Source organism: Mixophyes fleayi, chromosome 12 (assembly GCF_038048845.1).
Source record: "Mixophyes fleayi isolate aMixFle1 chromosome 12, aMixFle1.hap1, whole genome shotgun sequence".
In the NCBI taxonomy this organism is placed as follows: domain Eukaryota; kingdom Metazoa; phylum Chordata; class Amphibia; order Anura; family Limnodynastidae; genus Mixophyes; species Mixophyes fleayi.
This window is the reverse complement of record NC_134413.1, coordinates 36,041,190-36,060,131: the sequence shown is the minus strand read 5'-3', so window position 1 is coordinate 36,060,131 and position 18,942 is coordinate 36,041,190.

Sequence of the window (18,942 nt, the reverse complement as noted above, 5' to 3'; positions counted from 1 at the left end):
CTTCAGATCTGAGTGAATTTATGGCATTTAATATTCAGGTTAACAGAATTTCTTCATAGTTACGAGGTGTCAAATTATGCTGTTACCTGCTGTAGAGGAGTTATACAAATTTTTTTTAATCAAAATTTGTCACTACATTATGTACATTATATACATTTTGCTAGTAAGGTAAATGTGCATGCATGTTAAGAGCAAAAACCACATTCCCACATACTTAATAAGCAAACAAAAATAGGGTAGGAGAAGTATGATACATTAAATTGAAAGTAAATGGAAACATTTTGAATGCAATTTAGGATGTCTAGTTTTGTCAGTGAAGCTAAATGTACATAGATGGCTTGGCTCTCAGTTACTACTTTGAGGTATGTTCAGACAGGCGTTAATTTGTTGCATTTAACACTTGCTTGCATAGCACATGGAATTAATAAATAGAATCGTATAATGTTTATGATATCTTATACCCAAAGGGTTTTCCTTATTGCATTTTGCAATACTTTTCTGTGAATGCAGCATGACTATACTTCCCTACTCTCCCGGAATGTCCAGACGTCTCCCGTATTTCAGGTAGTTCACCTGGACAACCTGGAAAAGCAGGCACCCTCCCAGATCCAGTGTGAAGGCAGGGATTGTGCTACTGCAATGCAGTGGTATGGCTAAACATAATTGCTATACCTCCCCCTGTTCCTGAGAAAAGTTGGCAAATATGACATGCACTATTTTCTGAAGTTTAACATTTTTTGCTATTTTTTTATGTTATTATTTTGAACACATCCAAAATTCATGTAAAGAAAATCCACACACACAGATTGATTTTGAGGACTGTGTGTATGTAGCCTAAATACAGAAGAAGAGAAGGATAGATCATAAATCACAACTGTAACTGTTGCATCAAGGTTCTGCAATCTGCAGTTAAGTTGTATCAATTTCCTGTATTTTGTTAACATTTTTATTTGTAATATCAGAGATAAAACAATAAATATAAAATGTCATATAAGAGGTGTATACAAGGTATAATGACAAAAGTATACAAGGGTAATATAGAGCTATTCTGGATCCCAGGGCCAGCCAACTGATACTATAACGGTGACAATTGTTAGCAGAAGGAGACCTTTAGTTGTGTGACCTGTCAATATAGAATAGTTTTTGGAAAACTGCTGGATTTTTTTATTATATTGTAAATTAAGGTGGGAGCATTTTTTTTCTATAGCCTGGAGTGGGAGAACCAAGCAAGAGAGCACACAGCTGGAGATGAGTGGGAGGAGGATTGGTAGTCATGATGTATCTTTAACTATTAAGAAAACTGCAATGCTAAGTTGTGGCAACTGAATTAAGTGAAGTTTAGGTGAAAATATTGTCAAGAAGGTTATTATGGTTCTTGGAGGTTGCTCTTGTTATGGAGATACCAGCCATCCCAGACTTTATGGAAGTTTGGATGTGTTGCATACAGGGCCGGATTTACCGCTAGGCAACCTAGGCACCTGCCTAGGGCCTAGCGGCTCTCGGGGTGGACATGAGCAAATTGAAAAAAAAAACAACATTTCGGCTCCTCCCCCGACTCGCGTCAAAGTCTCCCGAGACGGGAGGGGGGGGGGGGGGGGGTTGGGTGCCGTGAGTCCGGGGAGGGGCCACACAGGGCTAGTGTGGTGCCTGGTCTCCTGCTGTGTGTCACATGGGACGTGCACCACATGACAGGTGCCGTCCCATGTGTGAAGGGGATGAAGACACAGAAGACTCCACAGCTCCTAGATGGAAAAAGGTAAGTTGGGGGAGGGGTAGGGTAGTATATTAATAGTGTGTGTATTGTGTGTGTGAGGGGCCACTGTCTGTATGTATTGTGTGTGTGTGTGAGGGGCCACTGTCTATGTATTGTGTGTGTGAGGGGCCACTGTCTGTGTGTATTATGTGTGTATGAGGGGCCACTGTCTGTGTGTATTGTGTGTGTGTGTTAGGGGCCACTGCGTGCGTGTATTATGTCTGTGTGAGGGGCCACTGCATGCATGTATTTGTGTGTGTGTGTGTGAGGGGCCACTGCGTGCGTGTATTATGTGTGTGTGAGGGGCCACTGTGTGCGTGTATTATGTGTGTGTGAGGGGCCACTGTGTGTGTGTATTATGTGTGTGTGAGGGGCCACTGTGTGTGTGAAAGGGGGGGGGGGCAAACCGATATCTTGCCTAGGGCCCCATGAGGTGTAAATCCGGCTCTGGTTGCATATATAGAAAACCAGTTTATTAGAATATTTATCAACTGATCTATTTGGTTGGCATAGTAATATGATCAAAGAGTCCTTGGATAATTCTATATTAGTAATCTGTGTTATCAAGTCTAATATGTCATTGCAAAATCAATATATTGTTAGGCAGTCCTACCAGGTGTATAGTGAGGTTACTCTTTGCAAGCCAGGAGCACCAGCACAGACTGGACGTATGGGGATAGAGGGTTTGTAGTCTAATGGGAAGCATGTACCATCTAGTGTATATTTTGTATGTGGCTTCTCTTACAGCTGTGTTGTTTGAGGATTTTGCAACACACTGATGAGTGAGCGACCATTCTTTCTGGTCAAGGGAGATTCCACGCTTGTTCAATTGGCTCCACAGATTGGAATGGAGGTTACAGAATAGTACTGTACAAAATAAATGGTACGGTTGCTACATCTGTGTGGGTTTAGCTTTAGTTTATTGTTACGTTTTTTTAATAATATAAAAAATTTCAATAAAAATAATTTTAGTGAAAAAAACAAAATAAATGGTACCACGCCATCCAGGATTATGAATATATTTACTCTCAAATTATGTTGGTGATCTAAATTTGGAGGATTATAAATCTGTATGAAAGTTTTCATTTGGATGTAGTACAAACGGAGTGTGTGAAGAAAGTTATACCTGTTCAAGCATATCCGCAAAGGAATTTGGGGCGTATTCCTCCATAATATATCTAAGCCCACTGAGCACCAAAAGGAAAGAGTGGGTGTTTCTAAATTGGTGTGAGTGGGGATGGGTATGGTACTAACTTTTAGTTTCCTGTTTTAATTCTGGATGTAAAAAACAATGCATATATGAAATATATAAAGCAAAATTGTAAAGATGCAGTATCTAGATAAATGAAATAGTTCCTTATTTTAACATATACAATTTTAAATGAGTTTTCTAATTCCTTGTTTTTTATATTCTTTAAAAGATTCTTGTTTAATAATGTTGAAGAGGTATATAGTGATGTACAATATTTGTGCAAGAGTGGGCAATTGATGAGAATTCTGCCACAGCTATGCACATAATGGTTGATTTGCAATGTAGGGCAAATAGTGAGTACAAAACCTAATCTCAAGAACTCTGTGCTTCATCTGCTCTCAGCTGCATAATCAGCTTTTCAGTCATCAACCAGGATAAATTCCATGCAGTTGCTTGCTGTAAACTCCATGCTGAAACAAACACTGTACAGACATGATTAACCATTTGTTCATACAACAGTGTGTTTATCCTGAACAGTTTTATCCGGCACGGATTTCTCTTAAGTCAGCATTTGTGCGCCTTTAAAAAGGAAAATGGCTGTGGTTTTAGGAACCAAGTTTTTTGGGGTGTGGGGCAGCAAACTGTACATTTTCTTGGAGCAAAAAATGTAAATTGTATTTTTAATCATGCTGTATTATAGTTTTAGTAATGATGACAGTTACACTGCTTGTATTCTATAGTGCACACAAACATACCTCCCAACATTTAGAATCCCGAAAGCAGGGCAAAATAAGCCCAGCCCCATATTACACCAAAACCCCACCCAGGAATGAGTAAATTACAGTAACACTCCACCCACTTTCCTGTTAAGCCCATCCCCTTTTGCATTCTGCAAATTGGGATGCCCCACTAAAATCGGGACAGATTGGATGTATGTACAAATACAAATGTTTATGTTGATTTGTGCAAGAGGTTCCATTCACTTGCTGCTTCAGGCAGGAGAATGGCATGACATGTTTCTGACAGTCGGGGGATAAAAAATAAATCAGTTTATCAGGGAAATAGTAATATAGTGTATATCATGCAAAAGAATGGCACACTTTAGGCATATTTACGAACTTTTTATACCTCCCCTGAGGGTGAAAGGGGGCAGGGCCTGGCAAACCACATAATTTTGGCCTGGAACCTGCAACATGATGATGTAAAAGCATCATATTGATGCGGAGGTAAAATTATGCTATTCACTGCAAATCACGTCATGGAGGCTACCATCCTGCCCACCTTCACTAGGATTTTGGCAGGATGCGGGAGAATGTCCTGCTCTTCCAGGAGTCTGAGAGACTCACCCAGAATTCAGGAGTCTCGTGGACATTCCGGGAGAGTGGGCAAGTATGTCTTTTTTTTTTTTTTTAACTATTTATTTTGAAAAATAGCAGTCATGTACAGATAAGAATCAACAATTAGTACATTTGCAGGGCAAGAGACAAAAACAGAGAACAGTACATGTGACGGGCATACGTCAAAGAAGCTGAAAATGTTTTGAGTAGCAAATCTATAAAATAGCCAGAGGTTGTCAATAAACAGGCAGGTAAGTATACAATTGTTATCTAGAATACTCAAGACACTTTAACATTTTATAACAATATAATGGGGGGGAGGGGGGGGGGGCACTGGTCGCCACCGAGATTGAAGGAAAAAGAAAACATACTTCCCAATTATCCACACAGTTCCTTATCCCTTTCTTTCCTTTTTAAGAAGAGAAACAAATAAATAAAAGAGGGGCAATAAAAATTTCAGAGGAGATTACTACTTACATGCTCCGGGGAGGGAAACGGCATCGAGAGTCCAGAGTCAGGCCACCTATGAACCTGGGGAGTCTTGTTAGGGGGAAGGAGTTGGTACAGGAGGTAAGGGGTTATAAGTAAAGCCAAGGAGCCCAAACCTGGTGAAATTTATCACCCTTATCATGTAGGTGGTATGTAATCTGTTCCATCCGAGCAATAAACCAGATATAGGATCGCAGGGCCGCCATAGTGGGGGGTTAGCTTGTTTCCAAGACTTAGCTACTAGGCCAAGTATGTCTTTTTAAGTATTATGTTAATCTACAAAAGTTGACTCCAGGTAAGTTATAATCTGGGATCATGTTTACTTTTGATATTGTATCCAAACTGACTTTTCTGTTTTCTGTGAAATTAGTCTTCAATAATGAACAAAAAAATGTACTTAATATTTTAGTTCTGAAAAACCGAGTGATCCATTTTCCATCCACTGTCCTAAAACATGATGGTAGGTTAATTGGCTTCTGACAAAATTAGCCCTAGTGTGTTCATTTGTCTACCTGTTGTAGGGAATAAGATTGTAAGCTCCTCTGCGCCAAAGAATTATGTGAATAAATAACCATTCTCTGATTTCATAGTGCTATGTAATATGTTGCCACTATATAAATAATAATGATGATGATACATCTTTGAGAAGCAATGCCTACAGCAATTGACAGTTGCCGTGATCAATAATGTTTGCAGTAGGAAGGCACTGGGCCAGAGGTTTCGGTAATTACATAATCAGGCTTTATTGCAATTAGAAGAGAAAAAAAGAGAATGCAAAGGAGGTCCATTATGTTTCTCTAGGTTTTGTACTTGCAATAATTGACCACTTTTCTCTAATGGAGAACATCCCTAGAGGAGGATTTACTGAATGAGTTCTATTCATCGTAAAATAAATAATGATTGTCATGCTTAGACTGTGTTTGGACTGTTAAATTGAGCGTGTGAGATTCATGAAGTCACAGGACTTATCTCTGGAGAGAGATCCATCTTTTTCAAAAAACCCAATCACTCGATTCATACATTGCAGACCAAAAACGTTTTAATTATCATTGTGTGAATCTCCTAAAAACTTGTGACCAGCATAAACCAATTATTAACTAAAACTGTTACCATGTTACACTAATAACACAACAGTTTCTCTAAATGATGTTTGGCCCGCTCAGAACTTATTGTCCAAACTAAAATGTTAGAACATTTCTCTTTTTTGTTTATGTAAACAGAACATTTGATAGTGGGCCCACTGAAAAGCCTCTACCATACCACTTATTTTGAGCTGGAAGTGTGTACACACTTGCGATCATCTGTCCAACACTTCTGCAGATTGTTCCTTCAACATATTGCACCAGCTTATGCAGATACCTGTAGAGTGTGTACGGGGTCATGATTTATTCAGCAGATGGTTATGAGAGATGAAGATCACCAATCTGAAGGTAGATGGTGGAGGTGTGTATGCATGAATCTGCATGATCATCAGCACTTTCAATCATTGGTGAAATTGCTACAGAAATTACTTCTGAAGTATAATTCCATAGGTCTGTACCTAGCTTTACATAATATATACACAAATATGTAGAAACAGGACATTTGAGCCTCAGTCAATAAATACATGAACACTCACATACGATAGGATTAATATTTTACTTGAATTAAAAACATTTAATGGTGTCCGGTAAGGAAAAAAAGGAGTGGGGAGGTATTCTGCAGTGTAGGTCAGACGACACCACCTTGTTTGTTAGTAAGAGTGATGTTGGTGTTTTATGGTTGCATTCAGACCAGACGTAGACCACCATTATTTTGGTGAAAAAAATGTGTGATCTGAGAAGCATAGTTAAAAATATTGTAATAAATTGTAAGCTATGAAGGTTTTTGGTCAGAGTCAAATTGAAATAATATATTTACTTATAATGTTCTTAGATATGGTTGGTCTGATATAGAGTTGAACACTACTTGAGCATAATTTATGGACAAAATGTGAATGCATAAATAGTGTTGTTCAGCCCATATGCTGAGTCGCACACATCTCAATATGTGTCCAGCTCTGTAGCATATGTGCCAGGTTTACAGCAGGCGTATTTAAACCCATGTATGCATACGCATAGCCTGGTTGTAAGCAAATAAAACTTTTTAAATATTTGTTTTCATAGCACAACACACCTTCGCTTTTTGGCTTCATATAGCAGTTATAACCTTCCTTCTCGAGTACACATAAAAGTAGCAAAAAAAAAAGCACACAAAATGCTATAACGTGCACGAATAATAATGAAAGCACCCAGCAGCTTCAGAGATGGTTAGATAAAATATATTAAACAAAATAATAATCATGGGCAAATATAAATATATTAAAAAAGACAAATCTTTCAGTCTTTCAATCTATAATAATAATAATAATATATTTTGCTTATTTCTCCTAATTGTTTTAGCTACCGTAATTCCAACTGTGCTGAGCTAAGAGGAGCATTCATGATATGAGTTGATTGTCCCACCATCTGTACAGTCAGGGCCATTGTTGTGAACACCAGTAATGTTAGGAGGTATAGCTCATTAACCTTGGTGAGTAGATGCCAATGCAAGGGTCTTTTTAATGTAGAGAGTTTAGGGAGGCCTAGAGTTTCAGAAGTGCTAGGCATGCTTCAGCGGGATATGGCACACCCACACATGGCTTATTCATGCCATGTGTGGGTGTGCCACAAAGCCTTGCACAACATCTATACGATTATGATAACAAGTGGCTACAATATGTATCACTTGCCCGATCCGGAGCCTAAATTAATACAAACACAGCATTTGAAGAAGGATGGTAGAAAGTTATACAAAAGTTTTGGGGACTCGATCATAGTTTGGGAATAGGGTAAGAAGAGGTGGGGAAGGGTTTCACCTGAGGGAGGTAGGTGAGGTGAGTAGATGGTGCACAAGTTTGAGTATAGGGAGTAGGTTGCGGGAGGTGGACGGGAGTATGGGAATATCAAGATCTTTCCTGTTTGGTGAATGAGGAAGGTCTGAGGTGGACTAGTGAGTCTGATATGGGGGTGCACCTATGTTTATGGTGTCTGTTTGTGATTGGTGGTTGAGTGTGTTTTGGGTGACCAACAGCATGTTTACACGACCAAAGCTGTGTATACAACATGGAATGTTTTTAATCACTTTACGCATTATTCTGTACTATGCCCAACCTCCTCTATTCCGCATGCAGCACATAGGTGGCCCTTTTTATTTTATGGCAGGTTGACTAAAACAAAGGTACTCCTATATCTAGTAGAGTCTTATTACAAAAATACTGCGTGATAAAGCAAAGTACGTATTATGTCATGTTTGCTTTTGGCCAGTGGGGGCACTGTTCTATTATAGAGTTAATGGTTGATATTTCATTACAATTCAGTCATGTTGAGCATTTCAAGTAGAGATGAGTGGGGTACCAATTTGAACAGACTCATGACTCTGTTTCTTGTGCCAAATTCTGATCTGAAAACAAGGCTAAATGTCATTTCTCATAAAATGTCAGATTTCGCAAGTTTTGGATCGATAGCTTCTATATGTAGTCTTCCCAGTTTTCATCTGCCATTTTAGAAGTGATAGAATGTGGATAGAAATTCTGTGCAGTCAACAGAAAATCGCTTGTAGAGGGTTGGACAGGGTAAAAGAGGCAATTTGTATGGCAATAGCTGTGATTTTACTGCAGTTTATTTACAGATCAGACTGCTAGAATTGTGTGCTGATCAATTGGGTGTCAGAGAGTGAAGTGTAGACAAGCAGTGGCTACTTGTTGTAATAGTATAGTATTTATAGTGTAGACCTCTAAAGTATTTAGTGGAGAAAAGCAGGGTGCTCTATGACTCTGAGCAGCACATCCCAAAAAACAAATGGATTTCTTGCTTTTAAAATCCAAAGCGTTTCAATCTGCAAGCAATTGTGTGAGGGGCAGTATTGGTGACATTTTTAGTAAGCAGCCAAAAAACAGGTTTCTTTTTTTTTTTTTTAAAGAACTAATTGTCTAAATTTGAATTAGATTGCAGAGCAGTGTCAGAAGAATTGTAAGGTAATATTCCCTGCTTTCCCTATTTCATCTGGTATTCACCTGGTGTGGTGGCAGATACAAGTAGCTCTAACTTCATGTAGCATTACTCTTATTTTCAAAAATGAATCAGCCTACACATCATTAGTATCCCGGTACCAGTACTGGCACTAGTAGTACTTTTTCTACCCCAACTAGTAAAAAGGTCATGCTGGAACAAAGTATAAGAAAGCATGCTCAAAATCCAAACTCTGTTTGTCAAATAAAACATCGCCTCTTGATTTAAGGATTAAGATAGGAGTTTCTGATGAATGTGGTGATTTGTCCAAAAAAAAAAAAAGAATAATGGCTAACATTTCATATACCACTGACAGTGGCAAGAAAATGCTACTACTGGTACACATGCTAGAATGCCCATTGAAAAAGAAAGTGCAAAAGATGGTTATGCATCTTCCTTAACCTCCCATGCATCACCTTCAAAACAGCCACATCAGTGCATGAAAAGAACACTGAGACTGAAGAACAACTTGGGCACTCATAGAATCCTAAAAAGTGTCTAAGGGTATTGTAATGATTTTCTCAGGAAGAGAGCCCTGGGGTGATGGATATACGTGTTAGCCTGGTTTAGCACTGGCCAAACAGAGGCGTGGAGTCTAACGGTACTCCCGGTCTTCACCAAGAACCCACCACAAGGCAGGATGGTCTTTTACGGACGGGAACATGCAGGTCATGGCCCTCTGATCAGCCACTAGGTGTAACACATCGGAAAGAAAGGGAAATCCGAAAGCAGGTCAGCTAGCCGAGGACTGGTACAATGGCAGTAGTGAGGTACAAAATCAGTATGCAGAAAAGAAGTCCAATAACGGTCCGGGATCTGTTACACAGGCAATAGTACAGAGCAAAATCAGGATCCAAGAGAGAGTGGTCAAAACAAGCAAAGACTGGTGCACAAGGGGTTAACAGACAGAAACACTATCCAAGAGAGAATCACAAGGAAAGCCAAGTTCAACAGCAATACAGCATAACAGAGTCTGTCTAGGTATAAATACCTGGTGCTCTGACACAGCTGCAATGTCACAGTGAGCTTAATATACTTTGCAGATTTGAATATGCCACCTCCCAGCACGATCATGTGACAGCCCAAACTAGGAAGTGCTGACCTCTACACAGAAGCAGAGGAAATCGGCAGCACAGGAGCGTGGAACAGGTAAGTTTTGTGGCATGTATCCCAAGCGCTATATATGAGTCTCACCTTTCAAATTCTGAGACTGTAATTTTAGAGCAGCCTCCTTCCCAAATTTCTCAACCATTTGGAAATGTGAGGATGAGTAGTAATATTGATGACTTAGACCTACTTTGAAACTTTCAAATGTGCAAGAGAATGAGGGGGATAATTGTAGATCTGAAAATGAATGTGTTGTACTAGATGAGATAATGAGGAGGATTATTGTGTTGAAGTAAGGCAGCCACCAGTGGTACCACCTTATGCCTGATAAGCGCACTGTCATGCCAGGGCATAAGACCCCCCCCCCCCTCCCCCCCTCACCTCTTGTGTTTGCAAATATTTTTATCTCAAACCAGACAACATTTGTCATGGCATCTGACGCCACAGTAATTAGAGGTAAGGGTGTTAATCATCTAGACACCACCTCCATGTTGCGTCAAATGCAGCAAGTTCATTCAAGTAGTTTTTCAAAAGGTGGAAAATTGTGCATAGTTGCAAGCAGACCAGCATCAGCTAGCAACTTAATGGATAGACACCTAATGCACTCTTAATCATCAAGACCATCATGATCAATCTCCTCATTAGCAGTATGTAGTCAGGGGAGGGCTGGCTGATTTCAGCCCGGGGGGCAAGCACACAGCAGCGGCCCATCCTTAAAGGGTGGTTTTTGGTGCAATGTATATTTATCTATATAAAAAGAGGCTATTGTAGTGTTGTCTAATCCATATATATATTTTATGCCCAGGCCCAGAGCTGGATTAAGGCTCTGGGGGGCCTGGGCACTTTAGACTGGGTAACCCCCTATTATGTAACATGGTTATCATTTTAGACAAATACACAGGCAATACTGTGTGCACTACTGTTAGCTGCACACAGTTCTGCCTTCACGAGCAGTACACAGTGAAGCGGGACATAGCTCCCAACTGTCCTAAGGGAAACAGTGACCCAAGTTCGGAACTGTCTCACCAGATTCAGGACAGTTGGCAGACTGTCCTGCTCTCTCCTACCTGTTCTTGTCACTGTCACCCCTTGCGGCTGCTGGTTACTTTAACTCATTTGCTGGATCCTGTAATATTGGAGGCCCTATTTGGAAAAAAAAATGGGTACATAAAATTTAGAAACTCCAACAAGTCCCAGTGTTAAATCAATAGCACCCACGTTTTATAATTAGGCCTCCCTCCAGCCACAACAATTTAAAATAATAATATTCATATTTGCTAAATAGATCTCTTTCCCTCCAACCAACCCTGACATTAGATAGCAAACACATTTAATATATAAACCTATTTCCCTCCCCTCAAACAGCCCCAGCATTATTTTAAATAGCATTTACGTCTAACAAATATAACCATTTCCCACAATAATCCCAGGAATTAAATAATTCATAATCACATTTAATAAATAGACATCATTCTCCCCAAACAGCCCCACAATCAATTAATAGCTCACCACCCCAGCATTAACTTAAAGGTGCAATTACTCCATCTTAAATTCATAGGACCCACTATTAAATTAAATTGTCCCACCATCACCCCACAAATAAAATAGCACCCAATACTTAGCCCCCACCTGCACTCCTCGATTAAATTGATAGCCTACCTCCCACATTATATTAAGACCCCCTCCCTCACACACAATACATTCACATACTGCCCCCCCTACACACACAAATACATTCATATACTGGCCCCCACACTCACACAAATACATTCATATACTGGCCCCCACACTCACACAATACATTCATATACTGGCCCCCACAAACACACAATACATTCATATACTGGCCCCCACAAACACACACAATACATACATATACTGCCCCCACAAACACACACAATGCATTCATATACTGGCCCCCACAAACACACAATACATACATAAACTGGCCCCCACAAACACACAATACATACAAATACTGGCCCCCACAAACACACAATACATACATATACTGGCCCCCACAAACACACAATACATACATATACTGGCCCCCACAAACACACAATACATACATATACTGGCCCCCACAAACACACAATACATACATATACTGGCCCCCACAAACACACAATACATACATATACTGGCCCCCACAAACACACAATACATACATATACTGGCCCCCACAAACACACAATACATACATATACTGGCCCCCACAAACACACAATACATACATATACTGGCCCCCACAAACACACAATACATACATATACTGGCCCCCACAAACACACAATACATACATATACTGCCGCCCCCCTCTCACACAGACATTAATTTAACATATGGACACTGACATACTCAATATTATGTTACACCCCTATCCCCCCCCCGGCACTTACCTGGCTCAATCCCAAGCGCTGTCAGTTTCTTCAGTCATGGGACGGCACCCACGCGAGCATAGAAAGTGGGAGGGAGGGGGGGATGGATCGTTAGGATCCGCGGCCAATTGAAGGTGGCTGGTCCCGGGGGAGGGGCCAGCCACCTGGTGGCCCGAAGTAATGTTTTTATGTCCGGCCCAGGGGACATGTGCCCCCCCTGTTCCCCGGGCCAGCCCGTCCCTGTATGTAGTCCAGCATCCAATCTTCCAAGTCAAACTGACTCTCCTAATGCAATCCATGATTCCCCAGAGACTTCCTTGCTTACTTCAGCTGCTGCGGCTGAGGGTGATGCATCCATACAGAAGGGACCAAGAAGAGTAAGCATAGTTTTACACAATTGTCTGTGAAGAAAGCATTTGAAAGTGGAACCAAGTATGACAAGTCAGCATCCTGCTGCACAGTGGACCACTAAAGCCATGACAGCTATGTTAGCATTAGATGTGCATCCAATTTCTGCCATCAATGCATCAGGTTTTAGCCAATTATTTGAGGTAATGTGTCCACGCTACCAAATTCCATCTCTATTGCATTTCTCATTAACAGCAATTACTCAGCTATTCCAGGAGGTTAAAGAAAAAGTAATTCAGTCCCTAGAAAATGCCATTGTACCGACTACATACTTAACTGCTCTCACTAGCCCACTTGACGCCTTGCAGAGCTAGCGACCTCTTGGCTTAGTGGCTATGAGATATAACATGGCTACATGATAGTGGAATGCAGGAGCACTGAAAAGTGTGAACTGCCATTGGATGGCCTCCCGCGTATTTTGGATAAAAAGACTTGTTCAAGCATCCTATGTGAAGTGTTGCAAGCTTACAATCTATGTGAGTTTGAAACACAGGGGCATGTGCTACATCATATTGCACATTGGACCAGCTAGAGTGCAAAGGTAAAAAGTATTCAGAGGGCTGTGTGATCGGTCACACAGCAATGTTGGTCAGAGGGTTGTTGTTTTGTGTTAGCTGTGTAGAGGGTGGTAATAAGGTAACCTAGGGAGATTGATGCTGGTTGAGGAATATTATAAGCTTGTCTGAAGAGGTGGGTTTTCAGAGAACGCTTGAAGGCTAGAGAAAAGTCTTACTGTGCGAGGGAGGGAATTCCACAAAGTGAGTGCAGCCCGAAAAAAGTCCTGTAACAGGAAATGGGAGGATGTGATGAGAGTGGAAGAGAGACGCAGATCTTGTGCAGAACGGAGGTGTCGAGTCGGGGGATATTTTGAGACAAGTGAGGAGATATATGTCAGTGCAATTTTGTTGACTGCTGAGTGTGTTATTAGAAGAATTTTATATTGGATTCGTTGAAATACAGGCAAACAATGTAGAGACTGACATTGTGGCTCAGCAGAGGAAGAGCAGTTTGCAAGGACAATCAATCTAGCCGCTGCGTGCAAAATAGATTGTAGGGGTTCGAGTCTGCTTTTGGGAAGACGAGTAAGGAGGGAACTGCAATAGTCAATGCGGGAGATGATGAGTGCATGAAGTAAGGTTTTTGCAGTGTCTTGTGTGAGATATGTGCGTATTCTGGAAATGTTAATTAGATGTATGTAACATGATTTAGAATCGATGTGGGGAATAAATGATAGTTGTGAGTCAAGGATTACACCTAGGCAGCGAGCTTGTGAGGTGGGATTTATGGTCATGTTATTAACAGAAATAGAAATGTCAGGCAGGAAGCTTCTGGTTTTGGGTGGGAATATTATTAATTCAGTTTTTGAAAGATTGAGTTTGATTTAGCGAGAAGATATCCATATGGCAGAAAGACAGTCAGTAACGCGAGACAACACAGATGGATAGGATAGATAGATAGATTTGTGTATCATCCGCATAGTGATGATACTGAAATCCAAAGGAGCTTATTAGTTTTCCAAGAGAAGTAGTGTAGATAGAGAATAGCAGAGGACCCAGGACTGAGCCTTGTAGTACTCCAACTGATAAAGGAAGCGGAGCAAAGGTGGATTCAGAGAAATTAACACTGAAAGAGCGATTAGATAATCAAGTACAGATTACATAGAGCAGCTGCCATGGTCGAAAAATTATTCTGTGAAGGGACACAGCTGATGTATGGCTGTCCCTTCAGTATGGACTGGCTACAGCCCACGATGAAACAGAAACTGCAGCCTAGAACACTTTCACATCCCAATTCATTCTTACCTTCAATGGGGAGCAGTAAGACCAAGCAAGTTTTCTCCAAGTGGCATTCAATGTCTTCAGCTCCCCTGTGACTGAATAAAACTGGGTAAGCCGGTTTAACAAGTGCTTTTGTGGGTTGCTAAGATTTTGTTATTGGGCTGGTAATTCCAAAGCATTGTGTTCCGTTCACTGAATTGCTTGGGGACATACTCATACCCACTGACCAATATGACCAAGCCAAGGGATGGTGGCCTTTTGCTAGCCCTAGCATGTTGCCCTACATAGGAAGTAATGTGACCCCTAAGCACAGCCTTTCCCATCTGCCAAAATTAAACTGGGTTGTCCCGATGATCTTTGTTATACAAGAAATCCTGTCAGTCCACAATAAGCATGTTCCAGAATTTTAAGGAATTGGATAGGTAGCTCTTTGTGAGAAACTCATTTGTGCAGACTGTTAATGTCCAGCCAAATCAAAGCATGGTCTGATGATACTAATAATTCGGGGCTATACTTGTGCCTCTGAGTTTATTGAGCAATGACGAAGATACCAACAGGTACTCCGTTCCTCAATAAGTTTTCATCTGCAACTGATATGCAGGTAAATGCATGAGGCGTTGGATTCCTAATTCTTCACAAGTCTAATAATTGTAGTTGTTCAGTAAAGTATTTGATGTCTACCTTTTGTGAGTGCCCTGTTGTCGTTGACAATGAGGAATCTTGAGGAGAGTCTAAAGCAGGGTGAGCCATTTTGCTATCACATGCCTGAGTTTTTCCACACGCAGATGCTCCCCCTGTCAATTTTGGTGGAGGCCGCTATATTGAAGTCCCCACCTACAAACATATTAGAAAAAGTTTTTTTGTAGAGGTTAGTTGTGCATGAAAATTGCATAAAGTAAGCCTAACCCCATGAAGAGAGACATCTAAGATCGATTCTTATCCGGAGTTGCTGCATTGTACAATAACCCTTTTGCTGCTGTCCTTGCTAACAGTTCCTCCTCAATTACTTTCCCTATTTAGAATTGCACCAAACAGGGCTGCCCTTTGTCTCCTCTCCTTTTTGCTCCCTTGATGGGGTCACTAACGTCTAGGATCTGCAATAGCCACAATATCACAGATATTCGAGCCGACCCTGGAGAATATAAGCTTTCCTTGTGTGGATGACATACTCTTTAACACTTACAAACCCGCTCACTTTATCACTAGCTGTTAATATGTTTTGAGCACTTGTTTTGTAATTTGTAAGCATTTTGTTTAAGTTTTATGTTTTTAAGGATATATTTGACACAGGTTTAATACAAAACAAAATCCATTCACTGGCTAAAAACTTCTTCTGGGTGTAGCCCACCTTCATCTATCTACTTGTCTAAAATGACCATCTATACAAAAGTTGATTGTTTATTATTATCCTTATCATCCTCCTCCCCATCCTTTCTGCATAGTAGTCCTAGTACACAATGCGAGGTTGTCACAAATCGGGATCTTAGCCGCACTTACCTCATCCGCCGCTGTCATATCACGGCTACCTGGGTCCCTTCTGGCCGTCTGCAGCATTCCCATCCTCCACACCTCCGTTTGTAAACAAACACATACTGTTTGTTCTGCTGCATGGGCGCGGCCATCTTGGATGCAGTCAGGTGATCATTCCAGACCAACCAGATTCTGCAGCTGTGATCACATGAACTGATCAGCCAATAGTTGTTTGGGACACCCTATTTAAACCTGCAGCTGTGATCTGTTCATTGCCAGAACAACACACTTCTCTCCAGAGGATAGTTCTTGGCTCCAGTGTTCCTGTCTGCATTCCTAAGTGCAGTGTTCCTGACTGCATTACAAGTGCAGTAATCCTGACTGCATTACAAGTGCAGTAATCCTGTCTGCACTCCTAAGTGCAGTGTTCCTGACTGCATTACAAGTGCAGTGTTCCTGACTGCATTACAAGTGCAGTAATCCTGACTGCATTACAAGTGCAGTGTTCCTGACTGCATTACAAGTGCAGTGTTCCTGTCTACATTTCCAGACTGCTAATTCCCCTGCTATATTCTACAATCAGCAAGAACATGAGCAAGAAGTTCATCCAGGCTGCTAAGTTCTGTTTCACTCCTGCTCCAACTAGTCCCAAGGGTCCCGAATCGGATCAAGAAATTCAGACGACCGTGACAGTTTGTTCTGGCCTAATGGATCCGCCAGGGGAACATACCCCGAGGGAGGACTCTGTCCAAATATTAGCTGGACGCATTGAGAGACAAGAAACTAACCAGGGGCAAATTTTGAGATTGCTGCAGGATGTTTCTACACGTATGGATACCTTGCAGTTATTCCGCAGTCAACCATCCCATACTCCGCCTGAGCCAGTAATACCTGCTTCACTACCCACTTCATCCGGACTCCATCTTCCCACGCCAGCTAAATACAATGGCGATCCGAAGAATTGCCGCGGGTTTCTCAACCAGTGTAGTATACACTTTGAATTACAACCCGGGAATTTCCCTACTGCACGTACCAAAACTGCTTATATTGTTTCGCTACTATCAGGGCAAGCTCTGGCATGGGCATCTCCGCTCTGGGAAAAATCTGACCCAATTTTATCTGATATTGATAGCTTCCTGTCTACCTTCCGCAGAATATTCGACGAGCCTGGAAGAACAGCGTCAGCCGCTTTAGATATTCTGCGGCTTCGGCAAGGACAACAGTCCGTGGGCCAATATGCCGTTCAATTTCAAACACTTTCCTCTGAGCTGTCTTGGAATAACGATGCTCTTGTTGCGGTCTTCTGGCAGGGCCTGTCTGACCACATTAAAGATGTATTAGCATCTCGGGATTTACCTACAACGCTAGACCAATTGATTACCATCTGCAATCGGGTTGATATTCGGTTCAGAGAGAGAGCTCTAGAAAAGAGGAGGCTGAAACACCCCAAGTTCCTCCCTATGCAACGGGTCTGCGCATTGTCTCCTTTCCCTGAAGGACCCATGCAACTAGGCAAAGCACGTCTTTCACCCACCGAGCGACAACGGCGAGTTAGAGAGAAACTTTGCTTATACTGTGCCAGTTCCGGACATCTGCTACATTATTGTCCTCGCAAACCAGGTAAACATACCCTCCTAGCTGACTATGAGGAGGTGAGCCTAGGAGTGGCCCTTCGCTCCCCACAAGGCAAGGACTGTATTATCCCAGTCACCCTGAAACACGCTCAAGACTCCCAATACATTTCAGCCCTGCTGGATTCAGGAGCAGCTGGGAATTTCATGTCTGCCAAATTAGCTGCTGAACTAGCCATTCCACTAGTGAAAATTCCAGTGACCATCTTTCTCTCTGCGGTTGATGGTAGCCGTATTCCAGGGGGTACCATTACGCATCAGACTTCTCCAGTGACTCTCCAAATAGGAGTTCTGCATTCTGAATCCCTTACCTTTTTGGTCATCCCAGAAGCCACTAGTCCTGTGGTTCTCGGGTTTCCATGGCTTCAATTGCATAACCCCCATATCGACTGGTCGACTCCACAAATCTTGGCGTGGGCTCCAACTTGTTTCGAGTCCTGTTTACAACGTCTTCTTCCACATTGCTCCACCTCTGATAAAGAAGTTTTGACAGTTCCTTCTGCCTACCAAGAGTTCACAGACGTTTTCAGTAAGCAGGCTGCTGAAACTCTACCACCTCATCGGGATTGGGACTGTCCCATTGATCTAGTTCCAGGTAAAACCGCACCACGTGGCAGAGTCTACCCTCTTTCTATCCCTGAGACAAACTCTATGTCTGAATATATAAAAGAGAACTTGAAAAGGGGTTACATTCGTCCATCCTCTTCACCAGCAGGAGCCGGGTTCTTTTTTGTAAAGAAAAAGGATGGTGGATTACGTCCCTGCATCGATTACAGAGGTCTCAATGACATTACCATCAAGAACCGGTATCCTCTGCCCCTAATCACAGAGTTATTTGACAGAGTCAAAGGTGCCCAAATATTCACAAAGTTGGATCTCCGCGGGGCCTACAATTTGATTCGCATTAGGCGTGGCGACGAATGGAAAACCGCCTTTAACACCAGGGATGGGCACTACGAATATCTAGTCATGCCATTCAGTCTGAGCAATGCCCCAGCAGTTTTTCAGAATTTCATAAATGAAATCTTTCGGGACTTACTGTACCATACTATTGTGGTATATTTGGACGATATCCTCGTTTTCTCCTCTGATATCCAGTCCCATCGCAGACATGTTAAAGAGGTCCTCAGCCGTCTCAGAAGGAATAAACTGTATTGCAAGCTTGAAAAATGCACCTTCGAAGTTGAATCCATCCCATTCTTGGGGTATATCATCTCAGGTACTGGTCTCCGTATGGACCCAGAGAAGGTGCAAGCTATTCTTAACTGGCCTCAACCATCTACACTAAAGGCAGTACAGCGATTTCTGGGATTCGCGAACTATTATCGA